Raw genomic sequence first — 15,250 nt, forward strand, 5'->3', positions numbered from 1 at the left:
GCATGACTTACACACAGCAGTCTTTGGGGTGAATTTGCATTTGCAGGATTATATATTTGGAAATAGAACCCGTCTGACTTAAGATTGGGATACAGACATACTATAACCTCTCAGCTTTCATGTGTTGTCTGACCTTGGGTGTCACCTCCTTTTATAAAACATTTTGTTACCTGGAGAATGTGATTTAAAAGAAGTTCTGGAATTTACATATTAACGAACCGAAATCTGCAACCGATTTTAAAAGGTGAAAGACTTAACAGCAATCTGGGTTTCTTCAATATATCATTTATGTTGCATGGCACTATAATATTTGCTATATATTCTGTGTCTTATGATCCTATTCCGCAGCTACCTGATGAAGGAGCAGCGTTCCGAAACCTAGTGCTTCCAAATGTTGAACTATACCCTGGTGTTTGTGTGATTTTTAAACTTGGTTTCCAGTGAATACAGCCCACACCTCCCACTGTTGCCAGTAAACGTTGCAATGCCAATGAAACAATGAACCTGCAGTCCTGAAAAATTGACAATTTCTGACAATATTAGCTACTCATTCACTGCTCCTTCTGAGATATGACATTGGAAACTTAGTGCTGGAAGCTGAAAGCAATGAGCAGCTTTAAAACAAAAACCTGTTGGATCTCACGGCTTTCAACAAGCGTTTAAGCCTAGCAGTAAGTTCAGGTAATTTCTACATCGCCCCAATTTTGTGACAGCTTCAGATCTCCCCAGCAAAAAGGCGCACAAAAAGTAGTTTTTTTAAAAAAGCTCAAGCTCAAAGTGCACACACTCCCCAACTCCCCCCATCCCCACTCTCTTTATTATTGGTCAGCTGAGATGTTGCTTTGGAACTAGATCCCTGGTACAGCCAGGTAAAGCATGCAGCTGGGACGACTGAGTGAACCCTTTCCCACAACAGCAGGCTGCTTCCCAAAAAAGGACAAGAGTGAATCAGATGGGGTGTTTTCCCCTGAAACTGGTTTCATCCTTAGAATCTGAAGTCCAGATTACTCACTGAATTCCAATTCTGCCATCTGCCACGGCGGGATTCGAACCTGGGAGCCCCCAGTGGCATTCAGCCATGACTCGTTCAATTCCCCCTGCGATGACACGTGAACTCACTGGTGCCTCCGCAGGTGGGAGGAGCAGGTGAAGCCCTTCTGGCATTTACAGCAGGTGAATGGCCTCTCTCCAGTGTGGACCCGCTGGTGGGTCAGCAGTGCAACTGACTGAGTGAACCCTCTCCTGTACATGGGGCACATGAATGGCTTCTCTCCCTTGTGGACCCACTCGTGCGTCTGCAGATGGCTGATCAGACTGAACCCCTTCCTGCACACTGAGTCGGTGAATGGCCTCTCCCCGGTGTGAATGCATCTGTGGGTTTCCAGCAGGGATGGGGAAGGGAATCCCTTCACACTGTCCCCACATTTCCACTGTTTCCCCGTTGGGGGAGCTTTCCTTGTGTTGCTTTGCATTTGAAATTACAAACAGAACGGGAACATAGTCTTTCCCACCGTGAGGGGTGAGATTTTGATTCCTCCAAGCTGAGTAAATGGTATGAAGCACTTTTCACAGTCAGCGCACTGAATCTCCCTTATTCGGTGTCTCAGTATTCTTCCTTCCGCACCAGTGTCCAAAAGCTTTCAAGCAAACAAAAACAATCATGTCTTCTTGATTTGAATGACTGCTGATATTCAAGTACCAATGAATCAAATGGCTCTGTCAGAAGTTGATGGATCATTTGCTTTCAGATTTCTTTCTGCACATCTTCCTGAAACGTAAATCACAAAATAAGTGATCACGGTCAGTACAGTTAAATGAACATAACAAAGGTGGCAATTCCTGTAGATTGCCAGATGCCTGCTGATCACACATTATCCAGCACACAGAAACCTGAAAACACTTATGCAACCAGATAGCCTTAAGTGTGTTTGGAGGAAAACTTCATTTCAGTGACAACAGCATGGAATAAATTGCCTAAAAAGGTGCTGGAAATGGAGCTGAATCAAGGATATGAAAATGAAATGTCAAGGCTGCTTGAGAAACGAAAGCCAGGTAAGTTACGGAATGACTTCCTGCTGTCGGAGTAAATAAAAAATGATGACAAAAAAGGACGTGACCGCATTACTACATTAGAAGGTGAATAATAATTGCAAAGAAACGTTTAGAACAGCCAACAATATCAAATATACACCAAATGAAGCATCATACGTCTACGTTTTATATCAATGTCCCCAACCCTTAAATGCTGCTCAGTTCCATAAGAAATTACCCTTTTAACTGTGAACATGAGGAAAGAAGTAATCCTTTTCTCGGGTGCAAACTGTAAACATGCCAAACTGAAGGAATACACAAGGAAACCGCTCTTAAGAGAAAAAAAGAGTAGCTGAGCACCTTTGGAGACTCTGCTCCCTCCCTGGATTCACTCCAGTTGCGACAAGTGAACAGTGTTTCATCCACCCCATCTCCCCCTCCCTCCCCCTGTTCCACTCTCGGAGGATGGGGAATGGAAAGGGGGTGACATTGCTTTGCTCCAAGATGCTGCCCAGAGGGAGGAAGTTTCACTCTGAAACTGACAGGGCTGCATCCCCGTTGTGACGTCAACAATGGAGGGCGTGCCGGACTGCTGCCCTGCAGTTGAGGCACGTGTGGAGGGGAGGAAACTTTGCAAACTCCTACTCTTCTCCAAGTCAAGCAGTTTGAGTTCAAGCAAAGCAATGGCTTTAGTTTTAGGCTAGAAAACCTCCTCTGTGCCATGGGAACCCTCCTCCCATAGGAAATGCAGGGTTACAGATTCATAGTAACAGGAGGAGTAGGCCATTTCGGCCAAATCCTCCAACCCTGGCAACATCCTTGTAATTCTTTTTGGAACCATTTCCAGTTTCACAACATCTTTCCGATAGGAAGCAGACCAAAATTACATGCAATATTTCAAAAGTGGCCTGACCAATGTTCTGTACAGTGGCAACATGAGCTCTCAATGTTTTTACTCGATACTCTGAACAATAAAGCAAAGCATAACAAACGCCTACTTCACTATCCTATCTGCATGCGATTCTACCTTTAAGGAGCTATCAACCTGCATTCCAAGATCTCTTTGTTCAGCAACACTCCCGGGGACCTTACCAATAAGTGTAAAAGACCTGTTCTGATATGCTTTTTCAAAATGCAGCACCCCACATTTATCGAAATTAACCTCAATCTGCCACTCAGCTCATTGGCCCATCTGATCAAAATCCCGTTGTAATCTGAGGTAATCTTCTTTGAATCCACTACACCTCCAATTTTGGTATCATCTACAAACTTGGTAACTATACCTCCAATGTTTAGATCCAAATCATTTGCATAAATGACAAAAATTAGTGAACCCAACACCAATCCTTATTTTCCACCACTGGTCACAGGCCTCCAGTCTGATAAGTAACCCTCCATCACCACCCTCTGTCTTCTGCCTTCGAGCCAGTTCTGTATCCAAATGGCTACTTCTCCCTTTTTTCCATGAGATAAAACCTTGCTCACCTGTCTCCCATGAGGAAGCTTGTTGACTGCCTTCCTGGAGTTAATGCAGATCACGTCCACTGCTCTGCCTTCATCAATCCACTTTCTTACTTAGAGTCATAGAGATGTAGAGCATGTAAACACACCCTTCTGTCCAACCCGTCCATGCCGAACTGATATCCCAACCCAATCTAATCCCACCTGCCAGTACCCAGCCCATATTCCTCCAAATCCTTCCTATTCATATACCCATCCAAATGCTTCTTAAATGTTGCAATTGTACCAGCCTCCACCACTTCCTCTGGCAGCTCATTCCATACACGTACCATCCTCTGCGTGAAAAGGTTGCTCCTTAGAGCCCTTTTATATCTTTCTTCACTCACTCTAAACCTATGCCCTCTAGTCCTGGACTCCACCATCCCAGGGAAAAGCTTTTGTATATTTGTCCGATCCATGCCCCTCATAATTATGTAAACCTCTATAAGGTCACCCCTCAGCCTCCGACGCTCCAGGGAAAACAGCCCCAGCCTGTTCAGCCTCTCCCTGTAGCTCAGATCCTCCAACCCTGGCAACATCCTTGTAAATCTTTTCTGAACCCTTTCAAGTTTCACATCTTTCCGATAGGAAGGAGACCAGAATTGCACGCAATATTCCAACAGTGGCCTAACCAATGTCCTGTACAGTCGCAACATGACCGCCCAACTCCTGTACTCAATACTCTGACAAATAAACGAATGCATATCAAACGCCTTCTTCACTATCCTATCTACCTGTGACTCCACTTTCAAGGAGCTATGAACCTGCACTCCAAGGTCTCTTTGTTCAGCAACACTCCTTAGGACCTTACCATTAAGTGTATAAGTTCGGCTAAGTTTTGCTTTCCCAACATGCAGCATCTCGCATTTATCTGAATAAAACTCCTTCTTCAGAAAACTCAATCAAGTTTGTCAGACATGACTTCCCACGGACTAAACCATGCTGACTATCACTAATCAATTCTTGCTTTTCCAAATGCATGTAATCCTATCTCCCAGGATTCTCTCCAACAACTTGTCTCCCACGGATGTTAGGCTTTCTGGTCTTGCGTTTCCTGCTTTTCATTACCACTTTCTTAAATAGTGGCACCACGTTAGCCACCCTCCAGTCTTCCGGCACCTCACCTGTTACTATCGATGATACAAATATCTCAGTATGAGGGCCAGCAATGATTTCCCTAGCTTCCCACAGAGTTCTAGGGTACACCTGATCAGGTCCTGGGGATTTATCCATTTTTATGCATTTCAAGACCTCCTCCTCTGTAATGTGAACATTTTCCAACATTTCACAGTCTATTTCCCCACAGTCTGATCTTCCATGCCCTTCTCCACGGTAAACACTAATGCAAAATATTCATTCAGCATCTCCTCCATCCACTGCAGCTCCACACATAAGGTCGCCTTGCTGATCTTTGAGGGGCAATATTCTCTCCCTTATTACCTTTTTGTCCTGAATGCATTTTTTAAAACACTTTGGATTCTCCTTAACTCTATTTGCCAAAGCTATCTCATGTCCCCTTTTTGCCCTCATGATTTCTCTCTTTAATATGCTCGTACTGCCTATATACTCTCAGGATTCACTCGATCTCTCTGTCTATACCTGACGTATGCTTCCTTGTTTTTCTTAACCAAAATCTCATTTTCTCTAGTCATCCAGCATTCCCCACACCTACTAGCCTTTCCTTTCGTCCTAACTGGAATACATTGTGTCTGGACTCTTGTTATCTCATGTCTGAAGGCTTCCCATTTTCCAGCAGTCCCTTAACCTGCGAACATCTGCTGCCAATCAGCTTTTGAAAGATTTTGCTTAATACCTGAATCTTCCTCCAATTTAGAACTTCAACTTGTAGAACTGATATATTATTTTCAATCACTATTTTAATGTTAATAGAATTGGGGTTGTTGGCCCTTAGGTTTTGCACTCTCTCCAGTATGTACATCCACATTGTGAATTAGAAAATTTCCTTGTACACACTTAACAAATTCCTCTATTTGTCAGATAGGTAAATGGGCAGGAGTTATGCCTTGGGTCCACTCTTCCTTCATTCCCATCAAGCCAACCCTCAATCCCACTCCAATAGTCCACTGGCATTTACCCCAGCAACTGGCGAATGTGTAACACCAGTCCATTTATCTATTCCCTCCTCACTATACAATGGGCAAAACTTACCTTCCAGGTGAAGCGGCACTTTACCTGCAGTACCCACAACCCAGTGTACTGCATTTGCTGCTCACAATATGGACTCATCGACATTGGGGAAAACGAAGCATAAACTGGGTGACTGCTCCGCAGAACATCTACGTTCTGCCCGCAAAAAAAGGCCCTGACCTTCCAATTCCAGACCCCACCCTGTCCCTGGCCAACATCTCTGTCTCAGGTTTGCTGTATTGTCCCAGCGAAACCCAGCACCAGTAGAACGAAGAGCACCGAATATTACACTTGGGGACCATACATCCCTCCGGTCCCAATATCGAATTCAATAATTCTAGGGCCTGAACTCCATAGTATCCTCTCCCCAACCACACACACACCCAAGCCTTGTTATTACATAGTCTGTCATTCCACACTACTTAGCCACGAACAGTCTCCATTAACAATTATTCACCCTCCCACGCAGATCGTTATCCACTCCTTTTTCTGTCCAACTGTTCTTCCTTCGCTTTGGGCTCTGTCCTGATCTCCGACTTCCTCCCACTATATCTCCTGTATTGTAACCAACGTTTTCCCAATCACCATGAGTTCTGTGGAAGGGTCACCGGCAACTCCTGTTTTTTGTTTCTGATATACAGCATCCACAGTTCTTTCAGCTTTTTATTGAGAGAGAGTTGGAAATTTTTTCGAGAGACAGAAAGAGAGGAGTGAGAGACAGACCAGACATGAACTGTTGTTCTCCATTGTGACTAATTACGGAATATCATTGCAGTGCTATCACTTCCCTTAAGCATGAAGAGAATTCCTGGCTCACCCGTGAGCTGGTGGCGCAGCGGTAGTGGGTCTGACCCCTAGATCCGAAGGTTGCTTGTTCAAATCACGTCAAGCTCACTTAAATCAACTACTTACATTCCAAATTAACAACGGAGCGCTTTCACTCCGTTCATCTCTTCAGACAAATTTTCTTTGCAGAAACTTTCGATCACACGTGAAGCTTTGCTGTCAGTTTGATTTGTGAACACTGTGTCAGGGAGGTGGTTTGCCCATTGTTTGGGTAAATGCTCAGCTCCCCGCAATGTGAGAAGTAAAAGACAAACTGTTCATCACGGGATTTAAACACACAGCCGCTTCGTTCAGTTGGTAACCGCGCGGTGCGAATAACATTATACCGATATTTTTACAACATAATCTAGAAATTGCCAGCTTTGTGTTTCCATCTATCAGGAGGTCCCAGCTCCTTCTGTCATAGCAGAGTGACAGCGAGTTCAGATAGAAATGTTTCCCACCAACAGCAAATCCTTTCCTCTCACTGGACACAGTTAAAATTATCTTTATTCAACAGAAGGAGCGGAAACTACAGTCTGACGGCCCCTCTCCACATTAACGGTGAGCCTGAATTTTATAAACGGTGTCAGCAAAATCCAATGGCGGACACTGATTTGGTTCAATCTTTTTTTTGGCAAGCGTAATTCACCGAGAGGATGCTGCTGTGTGAAACAGTGTGGGGAATTACTGCAGGGCCTCCTGCACGTGGAACACACCGCAACTGATGTGTTTCACCTTCACCAGTTTATTCCAAACTCGGAGAAGAGGGGTTTGATGATTCGGATCATTGTCGGCCGACTGAAAACAGGAGAAGAGCACTCACACTTTCACAAGCTTGTCACAACAGCTGGGTCATCGTGGCCCGTGTATCAGAATGGGATAGTAATCTGCATCTACTGACTGGAAGCACAGCAAATTGGAGTGCTGATGGGACTATCACACAGGAGAAAACGGCTTCGACCTATCAACTGGATAGGTCCCAATGCGCAACTCCGCTCACCTCAACTAAATAACTGCAACCAAATTATTCCGTGATTCAAAGCAATACTCGGTTTTGAATCTGCATTGCGTCATGTACCTTCGAGAATGATGTCAAAACACCTTCATTGCTGTGATGGAGTATCCTGTTGGGCAGAATATACCCGTTGTCAAATTTCCTACGTTCTGTTGGTCCAACTCCGATTTCACTCAGAATCACAAAATGTGTGACAGCGCAAATTGAGGCTACGCAGCCCACCTTAGCTCTGCTGGTTCAACACAATATGTGATTAAGTATCTCATTGTGTTCATTGAATCTGCCTCTTCGTCACTGTCAGATAGCGACTGACTGACCCCACTCCCTGTGCGAAAACGGTCTTCCTAATGTCACTTTTACTTATTTTTCTAATGACTTTAAATCTCTGGCAAATCGTTTTCGATCTTTTCAGGCCTGGGAGCATTTTCACTGCATTATTGCCTCTGTCTAAAACCCTCATGACCTGGAAAACTTCAATCAGGCCAGCTTTCAGCCCTCTATTCTCCAAAGAGAGCTGCCCCAAACTTTCCAATCTCCCTTCATTGCTGACATTCCATTCACGTTAACCTGTTCAGCGCTTCCTGAAGTATCACCCTCAGAATTGAGCGTAATACATGTGAAGGATTCATTCAGACTCGGATTGCGCGGTGGGGGGGGGGGGGGGGGGGGGGGGGAAATCTGCAATACTTGTTTTCACTATGAACAAGTGTTTCCCTTCGCCGTGTTCACTGCAATGGCAGCTCTGCGCCGTCCCTAATTCAGGCAGTCCGATCTTATTTAACGAAGCGGCTTTTTGAGAAAATTCATCAGGTATTTTTGCTCAGGTCAATTGAAGGAATGATGGTTCGCCTGGGATTGGAACCCGGGAACTCTTACACGGCTGCATATGCTCGAATACCCAAAGCTAGAATCATATCCCAGACTGACGAGCCACCAGCCATGGGTGCAGCCACCTTCTGAAGCAGCTGAGACTTGCTCCGTACGAAATACATTGTGCATTGCTCCCAGAATTGCAAGCAGGGAGAGTTTCAAGAACATCTGCTTCTTAATCTGTCTCCCTGCACCCAGGACTCTGCTGTTTGTCTCTTCCCCAGTGACCGGGCTCTCTCCACTGGTGGATAATTTAACCATTTCTTTTCTACTTGCAAGCTGTGCTGGTGGAATGCAGAGCCCATTCACTCTTCTGCATTCTCACACTATTACGTGAGGCAGGATAAGTCAGTTACAGTCATGCGTAGGAAATGGGCAACTTTGAACGGAGAGATAGAAAGTTGCTGTGCTGTAGGGACAGAGAGAAATGGACACTGGATACTCTTCCCTCAGGTAAATTGGTATGAGTGCATTTTTGTGCTGCCTGTTTGGTGTTCAGAATTAGTCTTGACACAACAATCCTGCAGAAAGTCTTTTATTACACGGCTGTTGGTTTCTTTACTGCAGGAAATGGACTAAAACAGCAAGTCATGTGTTTCAACTTCACCGGTTCATTGCCATATGAGAGAAGAGGTTTCACACGAGATCAGGACACACCGACAGAGAACAGGACAAGACAACTCAGAGCTCCACAAGGGTGCCAGCGCAACTGTGTAAATTTGACTTGTGTATCGATGTGAAATATTGAGCTCAGATACCCGAAGTTTTGGGAAGCAGATGACAAGGCAAGGAAAAGAACAGAGCGCCGTTATACGGGAAAACTGCTCAAGACGACATTCAGTGAATAGGAGAAAATGGTTTCGCTTTTGGGTTATGATCCCAGCATGCAAACGCTGTGCCATTCTCCTGCACCTGCACGGTAGCTTTTCCAGAGAAGTATTCAGCTTTTCATCTGGCGTGTGACTTGCATGTTCGAGAATGACGTCAAAAGATCTTCACTGCTGTCGTGTCAGGTGCTATTGTGCAAACATGTCGCCGATGTGCAAATATAAACTCAGAGAGTAATATACACTGGAGACTCTGAACCAGCTGAAACTTGCTCAGCGTGAAATACATTCCACATTGCTTCAAGAATTTCAAGCAGCAAAGAGTTTCCAGAACATCTGCTTGTCATTCTGTACTCGGGGCGCTGATGTTTGTCTCATCCCCAGGAAGTGATATGTCTCCGCTGGCGGATAATTAAACCAATTTGTTTCTACTTGTCCGCTTTTCTGGAGGGAGGGTCGAGTCCATTCGCTCTTCTGCTCTTTATCTCCCAATCCCTTAGGGTGAGAGGTGTCACTTACACTCATGCGTGGGAAGTGAGTAACTTTAATTGTGAATTTCCTCCAAACGTCTGTTATCGGAGAGATAGAAAGATGCTGTGCTGGCGGGGCAGAGAGAAATGGACACCGAAGACTCTTCCCTCAAGTAAATTCATATGAGCTCATTGTTGTGCAGCCTGTTTGGTTTTCAGAATTCGTCTTCACGCAGCAATCTTATGGAAAGTCTATTGCAAATGGACATCGCTTTCATCGCTGCGACCACGCAGCATTTAACATCTGAGCCTCAAGTGCCCCAGATGAAGAGAATCCGAGTGAAACCTTCACTCACTGAGAGTCATCCCCACGGCCCTGAGCTGCAGGACTGCAGACAGTTCAACACGGAAGGGATGGTTAAAAATGAACCATTGTTGCTCCCTCAGCCTCTCTGTCATAGAGACAGGCAGTGAGACGGCATAAACACGTAGCATCATTCCCCCGCCGACAGAGGCAATCCAGCCCATCGTGCCCACGACGACTCTCTGCACCTTGTCTCTCTCTGAGGTGATTCACAATCGGTGATATCTGTCCGAATACTAAGGGACTGTGTCTGAATGGTGATACAGTTTCTGACATGCTGATCGTCTTGTCATCCACGTCCGAAACGGCGAGGCGAATTACGGCAGGGAAGGCACGAAAGCACAAGGTATGCGTCTCAGCTCATTGGCATCTCAGAGAAGTGGTTTTGCGATTCAGTTCATAGGAAACCGACGAAGAACAGGAGAAGACCACTCAGACCTCCAAAAGCAAGTTAGATGAACGGTGTGAGTTTCGCGACATTATCGGTATGATTCGGGGCATTCAGATACACAGGAAGTCGTTGAAAGGCAAGATGCTGAACGGAGCACCATCACTCAGGAATGTCGCTGAAGGAGACATTGGACAAAAGCAGAGGATGGTTTCGAGCCAACGAATTCTGGGTTATGGGCCCAGCACGCACCTGCGGCACCACTCTGCTTCTGCGCGCAGCAGCCTTTTCCACAGGTCTGTTCAGCCTTTCGTCTGGCACGTGGCATGCACGTTCGTGACTGATGTCAAAGATCTCCACTGCGGTCGTCTTATATGGTGTTGAGCAGACGTATGGAGGCTGTGTAAATATAAACTTTTTCTTACTTCCCACATTCTGTTGGTCGAACTGTGATTTCACTCTGAATAGACGTCATGCGGCTCACCTTCGCTCTGCTGGGTCGACACAGTAAGTAAACTTGGGTCTCTATTAGTAGCATTCTCTTGCCTTCTCCATGTAATTCTGCACATTGTTACTTTAAACATGACCACCGAATTCCCGTTTGCGTCTAATGAATCTGCCTCTTTGTCAGTGTCAGTTAGGGATTGACTGATCCCAACCACCACTCCCTGTACGAAAGCGTTCTTCCTAATGTCACTTTTGGTTCTTTTCCTCATGACTTTAAAACTCTACCGAATCGTTGCCCATGCTTTCAGGCGTGGGAGCATTTTGACTACATTACTTTCTCTGTCTCGACTTCGCATGACTTGTAAAGCTTCAATCGGGCCAGATTTGAAACTTCTGTTCTCCGAAGAGAGCTGTCCCAAATTTCCAATCGACCCTCATCGCTGACATCCCTCAAACACCGCACCACTCACGTCAACCGATTCAACGCTCTCTCCAATCATTTCACTTCGCTGCTTTCTGTCCCATTGGTACGCCAGGGAGCCCAACCTCGTTTAACGAAGGTGCTTTTTGAGAAAAATCAAACACACATCTTCGCACAAAGCATGAAACGCGGGCTCGTCCGGGATTTGAACCCGGGATCTCTCGCATACCTGTGTTGACGAAGACCCAAAGCGAGAATCATGCCCCTAGACCAACGAGCCACACAACCAGACCGCTTGCGCCCCCACTCTACCTCTTGAACCAGCTGAGTCTTGCTCAGAGTGAAGTATAGTTGACATTGAACAGGCTGGGGACGTTTTCTCTGGAACGTCGGAGGCTGAAGGGTGACTTTATGGAGGTTTACAAAATTATGAGGGGCATGGATAGGATAAATAGGCAAAGTCTTTTCCCTGGGGTCGGGGAGTCAAGAACTAGAGGGCATAGATTTAGGGTGAGAGGGGAAAGATATAAAAGAGACCTAAGGGGCAACGTTTTCACGCAGAGGGTGGTGCGTGTATGGAATGAGCTGCCAGAGAAAGTGGCGGAGGCTGGTACAATTGCCACATTTAAGAGGCGTTTGAATGGATATATGAAAAGGAAGTGTTTGGAGGTATATGGGCCGGGTGCTGGCAGGTGGGGCTAGATTGGGGTGGGATAACTGATCGGCATGGACGGGTTGGACCGAAGGGTCTGTTTCCATGCTGTACATCTCTGTGACTCTATGAACAGCTGCTTCTCATTCTGTCTCTCTGCTGCCGTTTGCCCCTCCCCAGGAACCGGGCCCTCTCTACTGGCAGAAAATTAAACCGTTTTCTTTCTAAACTTTTCTGACACCGGAGTGACCAGTGACAAGCATTGCCCTCCTCAACATAGGGTACAGAGAACAGGAGAAGACCCCGCAGACCTCCACGAGTTTGTCATTTCAACTGTGCACATTGGGCCAGTGTATCAATGTGAAATATTTACGTCGAAGTTTTTTGGGAAGCAGATGAGAAGGCGAGGTGCACAACAGTGCGCCGTTATACAGGAAAGCTGCTAAAGGCGACATTGAGTGAATAGGAAAAAGCTGGCGGGAAAGAGAGCAATGTACACTGGAGGCTCTGAGCCAGCTGAAATTTGCTCTGTGTGAAATACATTCCACATTGCTCCAAGAACTGCAAGCAGCAAAGAGTTTCCTAGAACATCAGCTTGTCATTCTGTCCACGGGATGCGGTTTCTGACTATGCGGATCGTCTTGTCATTCACGTCAGATGGCGATTTGAACCCGGGATCTCTCGTATGTCTGTGTCCAAGGAGATCCAAAGCGAAAATCATACCCCTCGACCAACGAGCCACAGAGCAGCCACTTCTGCGGCCCCGCTCTACCTCTTCAACCAGCTTCGTCTTGCTCAGAGTGAAATATAGTTGACATTGAACAGGCTGGGGCTGTTTTCTCTGGAGCCTTGGAGGCTGAGGGGTGACTTTATGGAGGTTTACAAAATTATGAGGGGCATTGGTAGGATACGGGCTGAAAATGTGTTGCTAGAAAAGCGCAGCAGGTCAGGCAGCATCCAAGGAGCAGGAGAATTGACGTTTCAGGCATGAACCCTTCTTCAGGAATCATGCCGCATTGATAGGATAAACAAACAAGGTCTTTTCCCTGAATTGAGGGAGTCTAGAACTAGATGGCATACATTTACGGTGAGTGTGGAAAGAAATAAAAGGGACTTAAGGGACAACATTTTCACACAGAGCATGGTGCGGGTATGGAATTAGCTGCTTGAGCAAGTCGTGGAGGCTAGTATAATTACAACATTTAAAAGGCATCTGGATGTGTCCATGTATTGGAAGGGTTTAAGAGGATATGGGCCAAGTGCTAGCAAATGGGACTAGACTGTTGAGGATAACTGGTCAACATGGATGGGTTGGACTGAATGGTCTCTTTCCATGTTGTAATTCGCGTGACTCTGTGGAATTCTCTGCCCAAGGGAGCAGATGAGGCAGCTTCATTAATTATATTCAAGACACAATTGGATGGGATATTCCATGGAGGGGAATGAAGGGTAGATGGAATAATGCAGGTAGGAGGAGCTGAGATGATGAATAGATCAGCCATCATCTGAATGAATAGTGGAGCAGGCTCGACAGGCCAAGTAGATTAGATTAGATTAGATTAGATTACAGTGTGGAAACAGGCCCTTTGGCCCAACAAGTCCACACCGACCCGCCGAAGCCCAACCCACCCAAACCCCTACATTTACCCATTACCTTACACTACGGGCAATTTAGCATGGCCAATTCACCTGACCTGCACATCTTTGGATTGTGGGAGGAAACCGGAGGACCCGGAGGAAACCCACGCAGACACGGGGAGAATGTGCAAACTCCATACAGTCAGTCGCCTGAGGTGGGAGTTGACTCCTGCTTCTATTATTATGAAACGATAACTCTGCATTTCCCATGGCTAACCTGTCTAACCTACACATCCCTGGACATGATGGGCAATTCCAAATCAAGGCAGGTGAGCAATGTAGTAATGTGGAAAGTGAATTTCAGAGAACAATAGAAAGGGACAAAGGGAATAAATGTACCACTAATCAAAGCTGGATTGAAAAGATCACAAAAATTGAAACTAAATACTGTGTCTAAATGTGTGCTGCACTGTAAGAGAAGTGAACGAATTGACTGAAGAAAATAAGTGTGATCTGAGACTCCTTACAGAAACGTGGTTTTAGGATGACAAGAATTGGATCCTAAATATTGAGGGTACGTGACATTCAAATCAAATGGGAAGTTCGGTAAAGGTAGAGGGTTGGCAATGCAAATCAAAGCACTGATAACATGGTAGTCTGGTCTCAGCTTGGATTTCAGATCCTGATGTCTCTGTCCTCTGTTCGTCTCCCCGTTCCCACAGAGCCAGGTGTTGTCTGTTCTCAGTTTGCTGGATTTCTATTGAAGCGTTGACACCCCCGCCCACCACCCCGCCCGCCCAACCGCACCCACCCCCCACCCCGCCCCGGCCTTTTACACCTTCCCGAACAATAAAACATTCAGTCTATCAAGGCCCAACCCACAATCTCCCAGCCTGTCAACCATCAGACAGAGAGAGTCAACTTGGCGGGAAATAAAACAAGTAAAGTGAAAATGTGAAAATCATTGTCCTCAAGTTTCTCTCTGACGTTCATACTGCCTTCACCTGCCCAACACCCAATTCTGGATACTTGGAACTCTTGCACAATTAAATAATGAGAAGTTCAAATCCATTATGTCCAAATCACACTGCAAACACCACTCTCCAGCACCACTTCCATCTATCCTCATGCCAAATGTGTGAGGCTGAAGTAGCCACTTGAAAGCTTGGTAAGTGCTTTACCTCTCAGATGAGCTACCAGCTGCATCTCCACACTTTCATTGGGATCACCTCTTCAAATCTCAGGAATAATTTCTTACCCTGCCCCACCTCAGTTCATCTGATTCTGAAAATTAAACTGTGCCTTTGTCACCTCTTGAGTTTGATTCTTCTGTCGTACACCTGAAGGCCTGAAACATTCTACTCCCCATAAATCTGAGGTCATCCAAATCGCTAAGCAAGAAACAAATAACTGTGGATGCTGGAAATCTGAAACAGAAACAAAATCAAAAATTGCTGGAGAACCTCAGTAGGTCTGGTAGCATCAATGGACAGACAGTACAGTCAACATTTCAGGTCCAGTGACCTCATTTCCTTCCAGATCACAGCTGCTTCTCGCCTTCCTCACACCAAGTTCATTTTATCTCTGATTGCTATGCCTGCTGACGCACACAGGTTCCTGGTGATGCAGCAAATCCATTATAAAATGTTAATCTTTGCTCATAGTCTTGTCCCTTGCGATCTCTATCATCTTCTCCAGCTCTAAATCTCTG

General features: G+C 45.7%; 1 non-coding gene across 1 annotated transcript; it reads right to left on the reverse strand.

Moving 5' to 3' along the window:
• Positions 1-11,499: 11,499 nt before the first annotated feature.
• trnap-ugg (transfer RNA proline (anticodon UGG)) lies at positions 11,500-11,589 on the reverse strand. The gene is given in 2 exon segments: positions 11,500-11,535; positions 11,554-11,589. It is a non-coding gene; the product is annotated as a tRNA-Pro (tRNA).
• Between the last annotated feature and the right edge of the window lie 3,661 nt (positions 11,590-15,250).

Source organism: Chiloscyllium plagiosum, unplaced genomic scaffold (assembly GCF_037043375.1).
Source record: "Chiloscyllium plagiosum isolate Xiang-an unplaced genomic scaffold, Cpla_swu_hap1 HiC_scaffold_27, whole genome shotgun sequence".
In the NCBI taxonomy this organism is placed as follows: domain Eukaryota; kingdom Metazoa; phylum Chordata; class Chondrichthyes; order Orectolobiformes; family Hemiscylliidae; genus Chiloscyllium; species Chiloscyllium plagiosum.